This window comes from Mycteria americana, chromosome 2 (genome assembly GCF_035582795.1).
Source record: "Mycteria americana isolate JAX WOST 10 ecotype Jacksonville Zoo and Gardens chromosome 2, USCA_MyAme_1.0, whole genome shotgun sequence".
NCBI lineage: Eukaryota > Metazoa > Chordata > Aves > Ciconiiformes > Ciconiidae > Mycteria > Mycteria americana.
The window spans coordinates 15,613,979-15,627,610 of record NC_134366.1 but is presented as its reverse complement, the minus strand read 5'-3'; positions in this window follow the sequence as shown (position 1 = coordinate 15,627,610).

The window sequence follows — 13,632 nt, the reverse complement described above, 5'->3', positions numbered from 1 at the left end:
CAGATCAGAAAAGCCCAGCATCCCTGGACCAGATTGCATCACTTCAGCCTAGAGAAATACCTGGTATCTCAGTGATAATCCTGCTGAGATTTTAGGGGCCTGCTTAAGCAGGTTTGCGAGTTTTTTTAGGAATGCCCAGCTCATGGGTGTTTTTTTGTTGGGGTTTTTTTTTAGTTTTTATTTGAGCTTGAACCTCAGCCTGTTGGCCTGTGCAGCAAAATGAGGCACAAAAGTAGTGGGTGGGTGGTGAGGAGGAATTAAAGTGAGGGTTCAGCGGACCGAGCAATCTCATTTCTTGGACCTAAATCCCTTTTTGTTATGTCAACTTGTCTGATATAATTGTATGAGGAATAACAAAGTCTGTGAGAAAGTAAGAGCTCTGCAGGATACAGGCAGGTCTCACCAGGTGATCATGGCATCTGTTAAATCTCTGGGTATCAGGCCCACACTCCTCCCCATGTACCTCAAAGAGCGGAAGTGTGTATGAAGTGGGGTCTGTAGTATACCTGGCATCGACAACAGGTCTCAGTGCCTGCTGCTTCAAAATCAGGAAAAATAGCAGTCCAAAAAATTATGAAGATGAATAGAAACATTCTAGTATATTGATTCAAACTGCCGTTTCTGGAGCGTCAGTTTGGAAAAAAAGGTAATTTTTTCCTTCTTCAAAAATTTGGATTCATTCAAAACCAATCCTTTCAGTAATATACTCAGCTGACTTGAAAAAACTAGGCCTCGTGTCTGTTTTTGATAAAAAAAGACAAGTCAAATCTTCTCAAAAGCTAATTTCAAGAATCTATAAATAATTGGCTCAGTACTTACAAACTGAGTACTGAGCAAGAGCAAATAACGCAAACGGGAGCTTTACACACGCAGATCTGGAGACACAACCTGCATAAACTTCTCACCCTTCATCATCTGGGGCTTTACATTCCTGCTGGGAGGACACTGGAGAAGCAGCAGTGCTGGAAGCAGCTCTTGGTTCTCGGCAGCAGGGTCCTGTGGGTGCAGGCTGGGGCTCCTGCAACACAGGCCAGCGCAGCATCGCGGGGGCTAGCCTCAACTCTCACCCGGGCTTTCTGCTGTCCCACTGAAGGCATTTTACTCTGAAGATTAATCAGCTCGCCCTACACGTTCACTGATAATTTTGGCATGTACTTCTGACCAGGCAGAAATTCTTCTCCAACAGGAAAGAGAGAAATAAAGAGAGCAGTCTGGTTTTGCAGATGCCTTTGCTGCTCCTTCCCTGACTTCCAGACTGAGTGATATAACGTTACCTGTGGGAGTAAGCGTAGAGAAGTGCTAGCAGGTAATAACAGAACAGTTTAGCACACACGCTCTTCTGAACCCTTCCTTACATAGGGGTAATTTCTCAAGGTATCAGTTATCACCGAGATGTTATTACCTGCTGCCACCAAGGACACAGGCTCATTGCACTCTTTAAGGATAACTTTTAACTCATAACAAGTATATGTTTAGGTTGGGTTTTTGTGGTTTTTTTTTCTTTCTGATTTGGATCATACTTATGCTGCCTAAACATTTACACAGCTCCCCTTGCTGCTAAAAACAATCCATTACCATTGCAATGGTAGGAGCACCATCATTCACATTCAAGAGGTATTTAAAATCCCTAAAGGCTTCACTGAGCCAAGCCCTCTGTGTACACATGCCCATGGGGAAGATGGTGCCTTTTTCAAGGTGCCATTTTCAAATGCCCATACAATCTTCATTCTGTAAAGGTGACAGAGTAAAAAAAAAGGTAGCTGTACCATCACAAAAAGAGACAAACGGGTAGAGCTGAGATTGCACAACCGCACGGTTCTCTTGTCACAGGATTCCTGCTGCATTGAATGCTTACTGACTCACTAAATAGATATCCACTGCATAGTCCCAAACCTTACCTATAGTGCACTACCCAGCCTCTGCACCAGGTGCAATATTAGCCATTTATTTATGAAAATTTAAATGAAAATTTTACTACAGCATCTGAGTGCTTTTCTTCTCAAAAACCCCGAGTTGAGCTGATACCATTATCCCATTTCACAGCGAGCATGTGAAGCAGAGGAAGATGAAGGCCAAAACTGCTGAGAGTATACTTATTTTTAGATTCCCCACCAGAGATTCTGAGCATCTCGCTTGTCAGTGAATTTTGCACTTCGTAGAGCATTTGCACATCCAAAAGACACATCCCAGGGACTGCAGCGCTTTCTGTGAGCACCCAACATCTCTGTAATGCGGGTTTAAACCTGGACATTTGGAAACAGACTGTTTTTGAGACAGTTGCCCGGGATTATACAATTGTAGTTGCATAATAACAATTACACAGCATATTCAGAAATATTAAAACCAGATCTTTCACTCAGCTCTTCCCGTAGCGAAAGCAGATTTATGATAATGATTTGATAGAGTCTTCCTTCAGCTGAGCAACGTGCTCTAGCCACGCTATCAGCCCTCACTTGCCACAAACCCGTGGCCATCTCTGTGCCCCACCACCCTATTTTCCTCATGGGAGACAGCAGCAAGAGTCCCAGAGGCAGGACAGAAAGCTGAAGGCTGTCGATGCTCACGTTGCCTTTGGCAGTGACAAGCTGGTCAGTTGGGCACCAGGCTCGCTCTCGCCTGCCTTGTGATCATTAATCCAGGTTGGCATGAAAGGGAGAAAGGAGTACAGTTCTTCTCGTCAGAGCAGATAAAAGTAAAATGCAAGTGAACTTCCCTTTGGATGGGGAATAGAAAAGTACGAAGTGCCTCTGGGTAACAACTTTCCTAATTAGATCCTATACCCATGGCAGATTTGCATCAGCCCCTGTATCTAGAGCTGCTGATCATAAAAGCAAAGAACCTTTGTTTATTTTCAGTTGTTTAGCTATCTGCGCTTCTTCATGATTAATGGCATCTCTCAAATCACCCAAGGGTTAAAAAAAAAAACAAAAACCCTCAGAAAATTGAGGAACATTAAATATACACTTTCAAGTATTTTCCTATTATCTTAAAGAAAGAACTAAAAATAAAATATTTCTTGAATTTATTACACCCATTATTATTCTTTGCACTTTCCACAATGAAGGTCTTGCATGTTTTGTGCCATTAATTCAAGGCATGATAAGCAAAGCCAATGCTCTCTTGGAGTTGCTGCTCATCAGCTTTTAGGACAAACTCATAATTATTAAATACCAAAAGTCTTCCGAGATCACTTTAAATAATTTAAAAAGAAACAGAAACAGCTCTTTGTAGCTTATTCTAGATGAAAGTCTGACCTCAGCAAGTGAAATTTACTTTTGCATCTTCTAAAGCACAAAAACAGATCTCCCAGAAATGCTTTAGCATAAATAAGGTTTTTTTCATTAGTTTTGTTCCCTTGAGATGAATAACTCATTTTAAAAATAAGTATGAGTAAAGCCAACAAAACAAATACACTATTATAACATGACAGGAAAAGAAAACACAGTTCTATGCTATGATGAACATGCAAGGTTGTTCTGGAAAAAAAGCTGCTGGCTTAAGGAAGATTAAAGAGTTTTCTGGAGATGAAAGAATACTTAAAAGTGCTTGCAAAAGTCAGCACTAAGGTGCATCTAACCCAGTATCTTGCCTTCCTAAGCATTAGCCCAGATCAGAGTACAGGAACAGTGCAAGAACATGTTGTACTTCTGCCAATATTCTCCTGTCTCCAGCCATTTTCAGGGACTTCTTGGGCTGGATGCAGCCTCTCTGGTATTAGGAGCCCTTAACACATTTCCATGAACTTGTCCAGTCTCCTCCTGAGCCACACACACTTTTAGCAGTCACAACATCCTTTAGGCAAGGAGCCTAACCACTCAATTACCCATTCTGTGAAAATCCACTTCATTTAATTATTTATTGTTTTTAGCCTGGCTCCTGCTAAGTTCATTTGATGTCCCATAGTTTTTGTATGAAAAGAGGCAGTGAACATAATCTCTACTTGTAATTTCCATACCATGCACGGCTATGACCTTTATCATGTTCTCCTCTGCTCCCACCTCTTCCCTAATTTCTATCCCCAAAACTCCTTCCCACTCCTGAGCCGTGGGCAGGTACAATATGGTGGCCCTCCGCCACAGCAAAGGTTGGTCGGGCAGATTGTCAAAGCGGGGCTACAGCGCATCTGGCATGGCTGGTGTCACTTTTTCTTTAACAACCGGCCCTTTAAAGGCTAAGAGTTTATCAGTACTGCCTCATCCTAATTGCATTATGGCATTAGCTCAAAGAACAGAGCTTTATCTTGCAGTAATTGAGGCACCAGCAGCCTGAGCTGTGCCAAGGATTACTGACTTCAGCCCTATTAGGAACAAGTTCTGTCAGCTCCACGTCCTCTTCCTAGACACCCAACCTCCACGACCACAGTCAGTTTCAATAAGCCCCCCTCTTCTTACAGCACCCTGAGGAACTGATTTTCCACAGCTGCTCCTGGTGCTTTTTCAAACATTCCCAAAGATGATCAGGGGGCTGGAGCACCTCCCCTACGAGGACAGGCTGAGAGAGTTAGGGTCCTTTAGCCTAGAGAAGGCTCCGGGAGACCTTATAGCAGCCTTCCAGTGCTTAAAGGGAGCCTGTAGGAAAGAAGGAGAGAGACTCTATCAGGGAGTGCAGTGACAGGACAAGGGGTAACAGTTTTAAACTGAAAGAGAGTAGATTTAGATTAGATATTAGAAAGAAATTCTTTACTCACAGTAACGAATTTCTTTTCTGGTCTAGTGGAAGGTGCCCCTGCCCATGGCAGGGGGGGTGGAACTAGAGGTTCTTTAAGATCCCTTCCAACCCAAACCATTCTGTGATTCTATAAATTCAGGACAGAGAAATTGCAAGGTTTTTTCCTGACAAGTTTTGGGCCCAGCCTTGGTTCGCTCTCATAGCATTCCTCATGGCCAAGCTCCCAGCACAGGATTCATCTACATAAATGTAGGTATCTATGTAGAACCAAATAACTAAAAATTCCTGTCATAGTTGGTAGAGATCCAGTCAACAGAGCCAATAGCATCTCTGGAGTATTTCTTCTCTGAAAGGAGCCAGAACAGCTTAGGAACCACAAAGTACCTACTTTTTGCTATTGACTATATAAGAACAGAAGATGAGTAGCTCAGGTGCACAGATTTACACTGTAGACTTCTAAAGTTAGACATCTAAAGCATTTGACACTGTCCCACATGACATCCTTATCTCTAAATTGGAGAGACATGGATTTGACGGATGGACCACTCGGTGGATAAGGAATTGGCTGATGGTTGCACTCAAGGAGTTGCAGTCAATGGTTTGATGTCCAAGTGGAGGCCAGTAACAAGTGGCATTCCTCAGGGGTTGGTATTGGGACCAGCGCTGTTTGACATCTTTGTTGGTGACATGGACAGTGAGATTGAGCGCACCCTCAGAAAGTTTGCAGGTGACACCAAGCTGAGTGGTGTGGTTGATACTCTAAGAGAGAAGAGATGCCATCCAGAGGGACCTTGACAGGCTTGAGAGGTGGACCCATGCGAACCTCATGAAGTTCAACAAGGCCAAGTGCAAGGTCCTGCACCTGGGTCAGGGCAATTCCAAACATGGATACAGGCTTGGCAATGAGTGGATTGAGAGCAGCCCTGAGGAGAATGACTTCGAGGTATTAGTGGATGAAAAGCTGAATATGAGCCAGCAATGTGTGCTTACAGCCCAGAAAGCCAATTGCATCCTTGGCTGCATCAAAAGAAGTATGACGAGCAGGTCAAGGGAGGCGATTCTGCCCCTCTACTCCACCCTCGGGAGACCCCACCTGGAGTACTGTGTCCAAGCTCTGGGAGTCCCAACATAAGAAGGACATGGACCTGTTGGAGCGAATCCAGAGGAGGGCCACAAAAATGATGAGAAGGCTGGAGCACCTCTCCTACGAGGACAGGCTGAGAGAGTTGGGGTTGTTCAGCCTGGAGAAGAAAAGGCTCCAGGGAGACCTTCTAGCAGCCTTCCAGTGCTCAAAGGGGGTCTACAAGAAAGCTGGAGAGGGACTTTTTACAAGGGCATGGAGTGATAGGACAAGGGGTAACAGCTTTAAACTGAAAGAGGGTAGATTTAGATTAGATATAAGGAAGAAATTCTTTACTGTGAGGGTGGTGAGGCACTGGAACAGGTTGCCCAGAGAAGTTGTGGATGCCCCATCCCTGGAAGTGTTTGAAGCCAGGTTGGATGGGGCTTTGAGCAACCTGGTCTAGTGGAAGGTGTCCCTGACCATGGCAGGGGGGGTTGGAACTAGATGATCTTTGAGGTCCCTTCCAACCCAAACCATTCTATGATCTCATAACATCAAAAAAGGATTATATATGCTGTTAAAATAATGGAAATTTTATCCAGATAAAAGGATATATTAATTCAACAAATACAAATTTTAATAATTCCTACACACTAAGTTTCAAAGTTTGTTATTAAATGCAAAACTGCCTATGATTATAAACTGTCTACTCAGTAAAACAAAGACCAGTAGGTCTTTGCTTTCAGTAGAGATCTAGAAAAGAATTGAGTGCTATAAAACAACTGCAACTATTCTGCAGCTCATTTAGAGACACACAAACAAGTGTAATTATATTTAAAATAAATAATCTGTTTTCTTTTTGATCTTGTATTTAATTTCTGTAAAGGATAAAGAACAAAGCTCCTCGGAGCTCTGTGGATGTTCTCCCCCAGCATCTCAATCAAAATAAATTAGAAATGGTAGAGGTCTTCTAGTTCACCAAACTCTGTACTTGCCAAATGCCTCCCTGAGTTGTGTTTCTTATTCTTTGTTACATTCCAGTTTTAAGCATCCCAAAATGTTGGGATGCTGCTGCATAGTTTGTTAGAAATAATGGTAAGGGAGGTTTTCCTCATATTCAGCTTGAAATTCCTTTAGGTTCACCCAGCCATCCCTTATTGTAGCTTTTTTATGCCCCTAGATTGTCTCCCCGCTTGCTTATATTCATCCTTCAAATATTTTTAAATCAAAGCATATCCCTTGAAACCAGCACAGACTCAAAGAGATGATCTACAGTCCTACAGCTCTTCTATCAAGTTGCTTGGGGCTCAGGTGCCAACCTCTTACATTATCGTAGCTGAAAGTCATTGCAGCTGACCCATGCTGTGCGCCGAGGGAGGAGCCCTTCCCAGGCAAGGCTGCACCACAGGGAGGAAATCCGACCAACAGCTAAGCCAGGGAGAGCGCTTCAGCTCGCATTAATGCTATGTTATCAGTAATACCAGAAACAGGATGGGCTCAGGCACCACCATGGAGTCTTCATCCGCAGCAAGAAGTAACATACTTGTTTTCTGGTTTTTTTTGCATGCTGGCAGCTGATACTAGAGGCCAAGCCTGACTCATTGTCACCTTCTCCAGCTGCTAGGGCAGCCACCACAGCTTCTTTCTGCAAATGGAAACGTCCTGAGGAGTAAAGTCACTCAGGAGTTGCCACCATGCTCCAAGCCACCAGAAGGTACCTGGCAGAGCAAGGTCATCCCTATTGCAGTATCTGGTAGATTTTCCTTATCAAATCTTTGTGAGTTGCCCAATAAGTTTTTGGATTAAAGCCTGTAGGCCAAATTCTCTCATCTACTTATGTGTTTCCTTTTGGGAAAGAGAATGCATTGGGACCAGAATGCATTTGGGAAAGAGAATGCATTGGGAAAGAGAACCTGGCCTGGCAAATCTAATGGTATTCATTCTGCCATTCAGCTTCATTCTCTCTATTTTCCCTTTAGCTCCTCTCACATAGGTTTTAATTTTCTCATGCAATTTTATGCATGTTTATTTCATTATGTCTTCTGAGTATAATCAGTGGCCTCAGCCCCATGAACTAGACATAATTTACCCATAATTAAAGTCATTCCTCACCTGTAAGGTTCCATGCATGGCAGCGGAAAGGAGATTAACATCAATTGGATCAGCCTGAAATGTAAACTATGCTGTCCCACCACATATTCTCAGACAGTTTCATACAAATTGAGCAATCTAGTCTCCTACTGGTGAACCTACTGTTATTAATGTTACAATTTTTGCTGGACCAATTGATGCAGGTACCATTGAATAACTACTGAAGAAAGAAGCCAGATGGTGAGGTTGCACTCCTTAAGATTTTTTAAATGTTTCTAAAAGTTTGCATTAATGCCAGCACAGACCAGACTCTAGTGAAGATGCATTTACCATTGCCTCTTGGTAGTTCTAAATGCATGCATGCACAGAAGGCCAGTGCAAGCAAACAAGATGCACGAGAGGGTACGCCAATTCAAGGAAATCCGTAGCACAGACATGGGTGCAACCGCAGATGAAGTAGTGTATTTGGGTGGAAAGGCTGAGAAGTACAGTAGAAGAGAGTTGGGAAGAAGAGATGAGCATAAAGTCTTTTAAGAATCTGAAGGGAGGAAAGAGAGAATGCGTGACTGGAGAGGGGTAGTGCAAGGAGCTGCCAGGTAGCTGGGATCAGTGGTGGTGTGGGAAGGAGAAAGTGGCCAACGCACTCATGGTCAGCTCATGCACAGAAACCTACAAGGAGTCCTGAAATATTTGCTTTGTTACAGCTTCCAACTAATATCAAAGCATCCAACTAGAGCAGGTTGTTTGCTTGCCAGATCCCTGTGCCACCCCAAAGTCTAAGACTTTGCTGGTTTCATGTACGTGTGTGTTTTTGTTTTAATAATCATAAGACGATTTCAGATATTTTTCCCCTCATGCTTTCACTATTTAGCATTGTCAAAATCTCCTCTGCTTTGTAGTTTAGCTCTGCCTAGGGTTTGTGTTTAGCACACTCTGATTGAATGAGGGCACTAATCCAACCGTGGGATTGCCCATGAAGTTTTGTTCAAGACCTTTGCTGCATGTTATCAAGAAAAAAAAAAAAGAAAAATCTCTGCTTCTCACAGAGATGGGGATTGACTTTATCAGGCCAAGGCTTATTCAAAATTAAAATATCGTGCCATATCATCAAGCTAAATCCAATAATGACAAAAATTGTGATCCTGAAAGTTCATACACAGAGGCACCTTACTTTTTGTGATTTTCAGACATTCCAGATAGGTGGTGTCTCACCTCTGTGCATGTCCAGAACTGCCTCAGTCTCAGCAGGGCTGAACAGCTCAGCACTGCAGCCTGAGCAGGCTCCAGAATCTGCTCAAGTCCCCTAAGGGGCTCAATCTGAAAGGTGTTTTCAGAAACACAACAAGATTAGGCACCCTACGAAGTGCACTGATGGCAGATACTTCCTTTTAAAATAGAGCCAAAGGAAGCCAGCAACCTTCTCACCTACCCCTTTTACTTAATAGCCTGGTGGTTAGAACATACACCCAAAAAAGAGAAGACCCAGGCTCAGTTCCCTACACCGAGCCCGAGGTAATTCAAACCAGCCTCTTAGGGGCACGCTCTAATCACCTAGCTAAAGGTTAATCTGGGAGCAAGCCCTCTCCTCTCCTGTTACTGAAGCCATGCTGCCAAGCACAGAGGAATCCAGGACCCCACCAGGCCAGACAGAAAGCACGCTCCCATTTCTTGGCTACCTGGGGCAAGTCTTGGCTTCTCCTCCCAGATGTGTCTCCACATTTCTCCAGATCCACAGCACTGCCCACCACAGTGCATACCCAGAACTGCTTTGTGCCACAACACTTTCCCAGATTTAGTCAAGGATTGTTTCAAGTGGAGCAAAAGACGTCACCTGGGAGGCAAAGCGTGCATCCAGGCCTCTGCACTTCCATGCGAGTGACCAGCCCACCAAACCAGGATCCCTTCTTGGTTCTCCTTCTGTACTCATGTATCTTAAATTCCCATCAGCATGGTACACTAGCTTCCACAGGATGGGTATACAGTATTTCCTACTAAGTTTACTGCGTCACGCTGAGGGCTTTTTACTGGAAAGTACTTAGCGTCCATATATAATACCTTTTTAAAAACACTCTTCGGGGAAAGCAAATGAATGTGTGTGGTTTTGATCTTACTCAGTCAGAACGTGGACTCCAGATTTTGCATCACATTCATGCACAATAACGGTGAAGAAGTACAAAATCCAAGTACAAATAAGTAAAGCTTAAAGAAAAGGGCAATCCACAGTCAAAACCTGTAACTAATAATTGTTCTGACACAATAATCACTGTTACCTGAAAAACCTGGATATTTAACTGGCCACAGGCAACTCCAGAACTTCTCAGCAATATCTGAACTTTACTCTAGTTGGACTACGCTCTTTAATGTTTTGAAGAAACAGAGATAGGGTTTTTAATTAAGTTTGAAAAACAGGCATCTTAACTAAATGGATTTTATATTTAATTAATTTCAAAAGTTGTAACTCTGATTTTCTACTTTAGATCTCAAGGATTAATGTTCCATGAACTCAAGATACTATCAGACAGCATTAAAGTCGTATTTCCTCTCCTTAGCAAATACAAAGGAAGTTTGCAAAATATATAGCCAATGTTCTACCTGGAAGTTGAATGATTAGGACTCAAATCAACTTTACACACAAAAGGCTTGCAATGCCACCAAAGAGGCACATTGCCTAACCACACGCGATTCAACCTCTCCTTCACACAAACAGGAACCTTGTAGCTAAGCTGATTTTGTGTAGATATTGGTCAATGTGCTTTACCATGCCGACAGTCAAAATGCTGAAAGCTATCTCAGCTAGCATGCTGAAAATGCAGATGAATGTGTGAAAACAAGTATTCTGTAACATAAATGGTTAAAATCTTTACATTTTCTCACCACAAGGCTGTCCTATGTATTCCAACCAGATTACTAGACCCAGACATCTAAAAATTCTTTCTTAATATTTGCTTCTGCCACAAAAATACAAAAAAAAACCCCAAACCCATAAAGACACTAAAGAAAAAGCAAACAAATTTCAGACAGGAACCTTAAAACAATAAGGAGGCATTCAGCAGTGCAGCACTAGCCTCCTAACAACAGGATTTACTATATCTATTTTCTACTGTCACATCCTCCTCCCCTACGATGATTCATTGTAGCCTGTTTCAATCGGTAAGACAGGTACAGATTCCCTGGCTCCATTCCCGGTCTGTTCCTCTGCTTCGGGGCTTCTCCCATTCTCTCCTGCCCGCTCGGGACTCACATACAGCACTGCTAACCCATTTCAAGAAGTTTGGAAAGGAAGTTTGATATCAGCACCTGGAGCTCTCATTGCTTTCACTATTTCCAGCTTCATCCTCAAATCAAGTTTAGATCCCACATTTCACTCACATGCACAATCCTCAACTGAGGAGCCTTTTATTTTCAACAAGGCTTTAAAAGCTCATACCAAAAGATGCTCCACTCAAAACTCAAAGGGAGATGGTTTGGGGTTGAGGAAGCAGGTAATGGGAACTCAAGGAGAGAGGATATTAGGAGCATAGTAAGTTTTGGGGAATCAAACATGAAGTTTCTCATGTTACCTGTCCTTGTCCTTACAAACTGCCCAACTGAAGAACTGTAGGTTAGGGTTTTCTCCCACCCTAGGCAAAGCTGATGCACCACACATCAAAATACAGCAAGTATTTCTGTACTGCCAGTTCTGCATCTGCCTATTCTGCTATTTCATACACGCTGAAATCCCAAACTGTATCTTTCCCCACCTTTCTAGAGCCCTTCTACTGTAACAGCGATTTGGCTGCAAACAGCTCCACACCCATCTTGTTTCCCAGTCCTTCTCTCTCCCTCTTTGCCTTGGCAAGAGGATGATCAGTACCTTTCAAAAGCTGCAGCGCTCCCCAAGCCTCCTGTTCCTGAGAGAATGATGGTCGCCTCTACCCAGAAGGATTCTAGTAGAAAAGCGAGGTACATTTTTCCATAGCCTGTGGTATCCTTGCTCAGAGAAGGCATTTGATTAGGATGCAAAGCATCTTCCCCTTTTTACCCTCCCACCCAAATCTGCTAAAAGGTTGCAGCTGTCTCAGCAGAAATGCATCCCCGCAGGGTCCTAACTTTCAATCCCACTCCCAAAATCATAAGAGCATGGCACCAGCTGGACCCTCTCTTCCCAGCTCCCAAGTGTGTGTGCCCAAGTTTCATTCTCGTTTTTGTTATGTCCTGTGCCCTCTAAGCTCTCCTGTTCTCCTTGCTGGACCCCGCAGATAGCTCGCCTTGCTAAAGCATTTCCTAAATATTGACTCCACAGTGGAGAGTATTTTCCTCTCCAAAACATACTGTTAAGAAGAAAAGATGGCTGCTGCTGTGGGAGACTGGCTTTGGGACCAGCTGAATCCCAGCAGGCAGGAGGACCTGGTGAGGGCAGGGAGGAGAGAGCCAGCGCTGAGCAAGGTGAGCTGCCGTAGCTACCTCTGCTGGTAGAAGGCTGCAGTGGACAGGCTCACGCATCCAAAATACCTTCATGCTAACAAAGGAGAAGCAATACATTTTAATTTCTTCCTATTTGCCTTCTTCAGCAGAATGTATTGTCACACTGCTCTCCCCACAGTCACTAGGGCTGGAACGTCTCCAATAAAAGCAGAGATTCTGCTCTAACAATACACTTTAAGGAAAGCACCCACGTTTCCACACAGCTGCAATCAAATCAAGAGAGTAATGCTGCTGCAGAGCTACCACGGGAATGGCATTATACCAGTGGCTTCAGAAAAGATGAGAACAGCCTGCTGATGGTAACTGCCCCAAGCAGGTTTGATAGCTTTCTGCCACCTTCCCCAAATTTTCCCAATCAGCCAGTGATTCTGTTGAGTGAAGAAATTAATAATCCCATTGTGTGAAACCAAGTCAGTGGCAGGATCTCTCCTTTCCATGCTGCAACTTCTCCTAAAATAGTGATTTTAGAGCAGTTGTTATTGAACATAAATACTGTAATTCTTTGTAGCCTCAGCAGAGGATACATACGAGGATGTCCTGTCACTGTCGCTTCCTCCATCACTACAGATGATGGTTTGAAAAGGAGTTTGCATTTATGTTGTCCATACTCTAGCTAGTACATAGCTAAGTGACAGTTTTCAAAAGCATTTTAATGGACACATTTTACAGACACAAAAATGAACAAAATAACCCCCAAAGGATTTCTAAGGACAACAAAAAGTTGCAAAATATTACTCTCTAGCATGTGAAGCACTAATTGATGGTTTGCAGTGCTCTGTAGGAGTGGTACCAAAACTCTAGTCTGCATGGGCAGGATTTAATTTGATTTTTTTAGTTTTATTATTGATGTTCAAAACAGCCACCTATCAGAAATGACCAATGACAAATGCCTGAAGAAAACCTTATTTAAGTATTCCAGAGCTCTCATGAGTATGACAATAATAAAACCACATTCTACGGAAGGCTAGGCCAAACTGCTCGTTACAGAAGCAGACACAGGAGTAGAAACTTGTGACATACCTTCATAAGCAGGGATTTAAAAAAAAAAAAAAAAAAAAAAAAGGTTTAAGGCACTTTGTGTAATTACCACATACAAAACATATAGCTAGGCCACAAAACCTAAAAGGGTATGGCAAGAAAGAAGAGCTCCATGCAGCAAGAAGGCAAAACCAGCCCCTGCAAGGAGAAACAACTTTACCGAGTCTGGAGCTCAGCCAACCAACCCCTGTTACGGATGTGGAAAAGCACGATGGCCATTTTAGACAGCGTGGAAGGAAATTCTGGAAGATGCAAAACCCAGAGTCTTTATCAGCAGGATGCGTGAATTAAACATCCCACAAAAATCC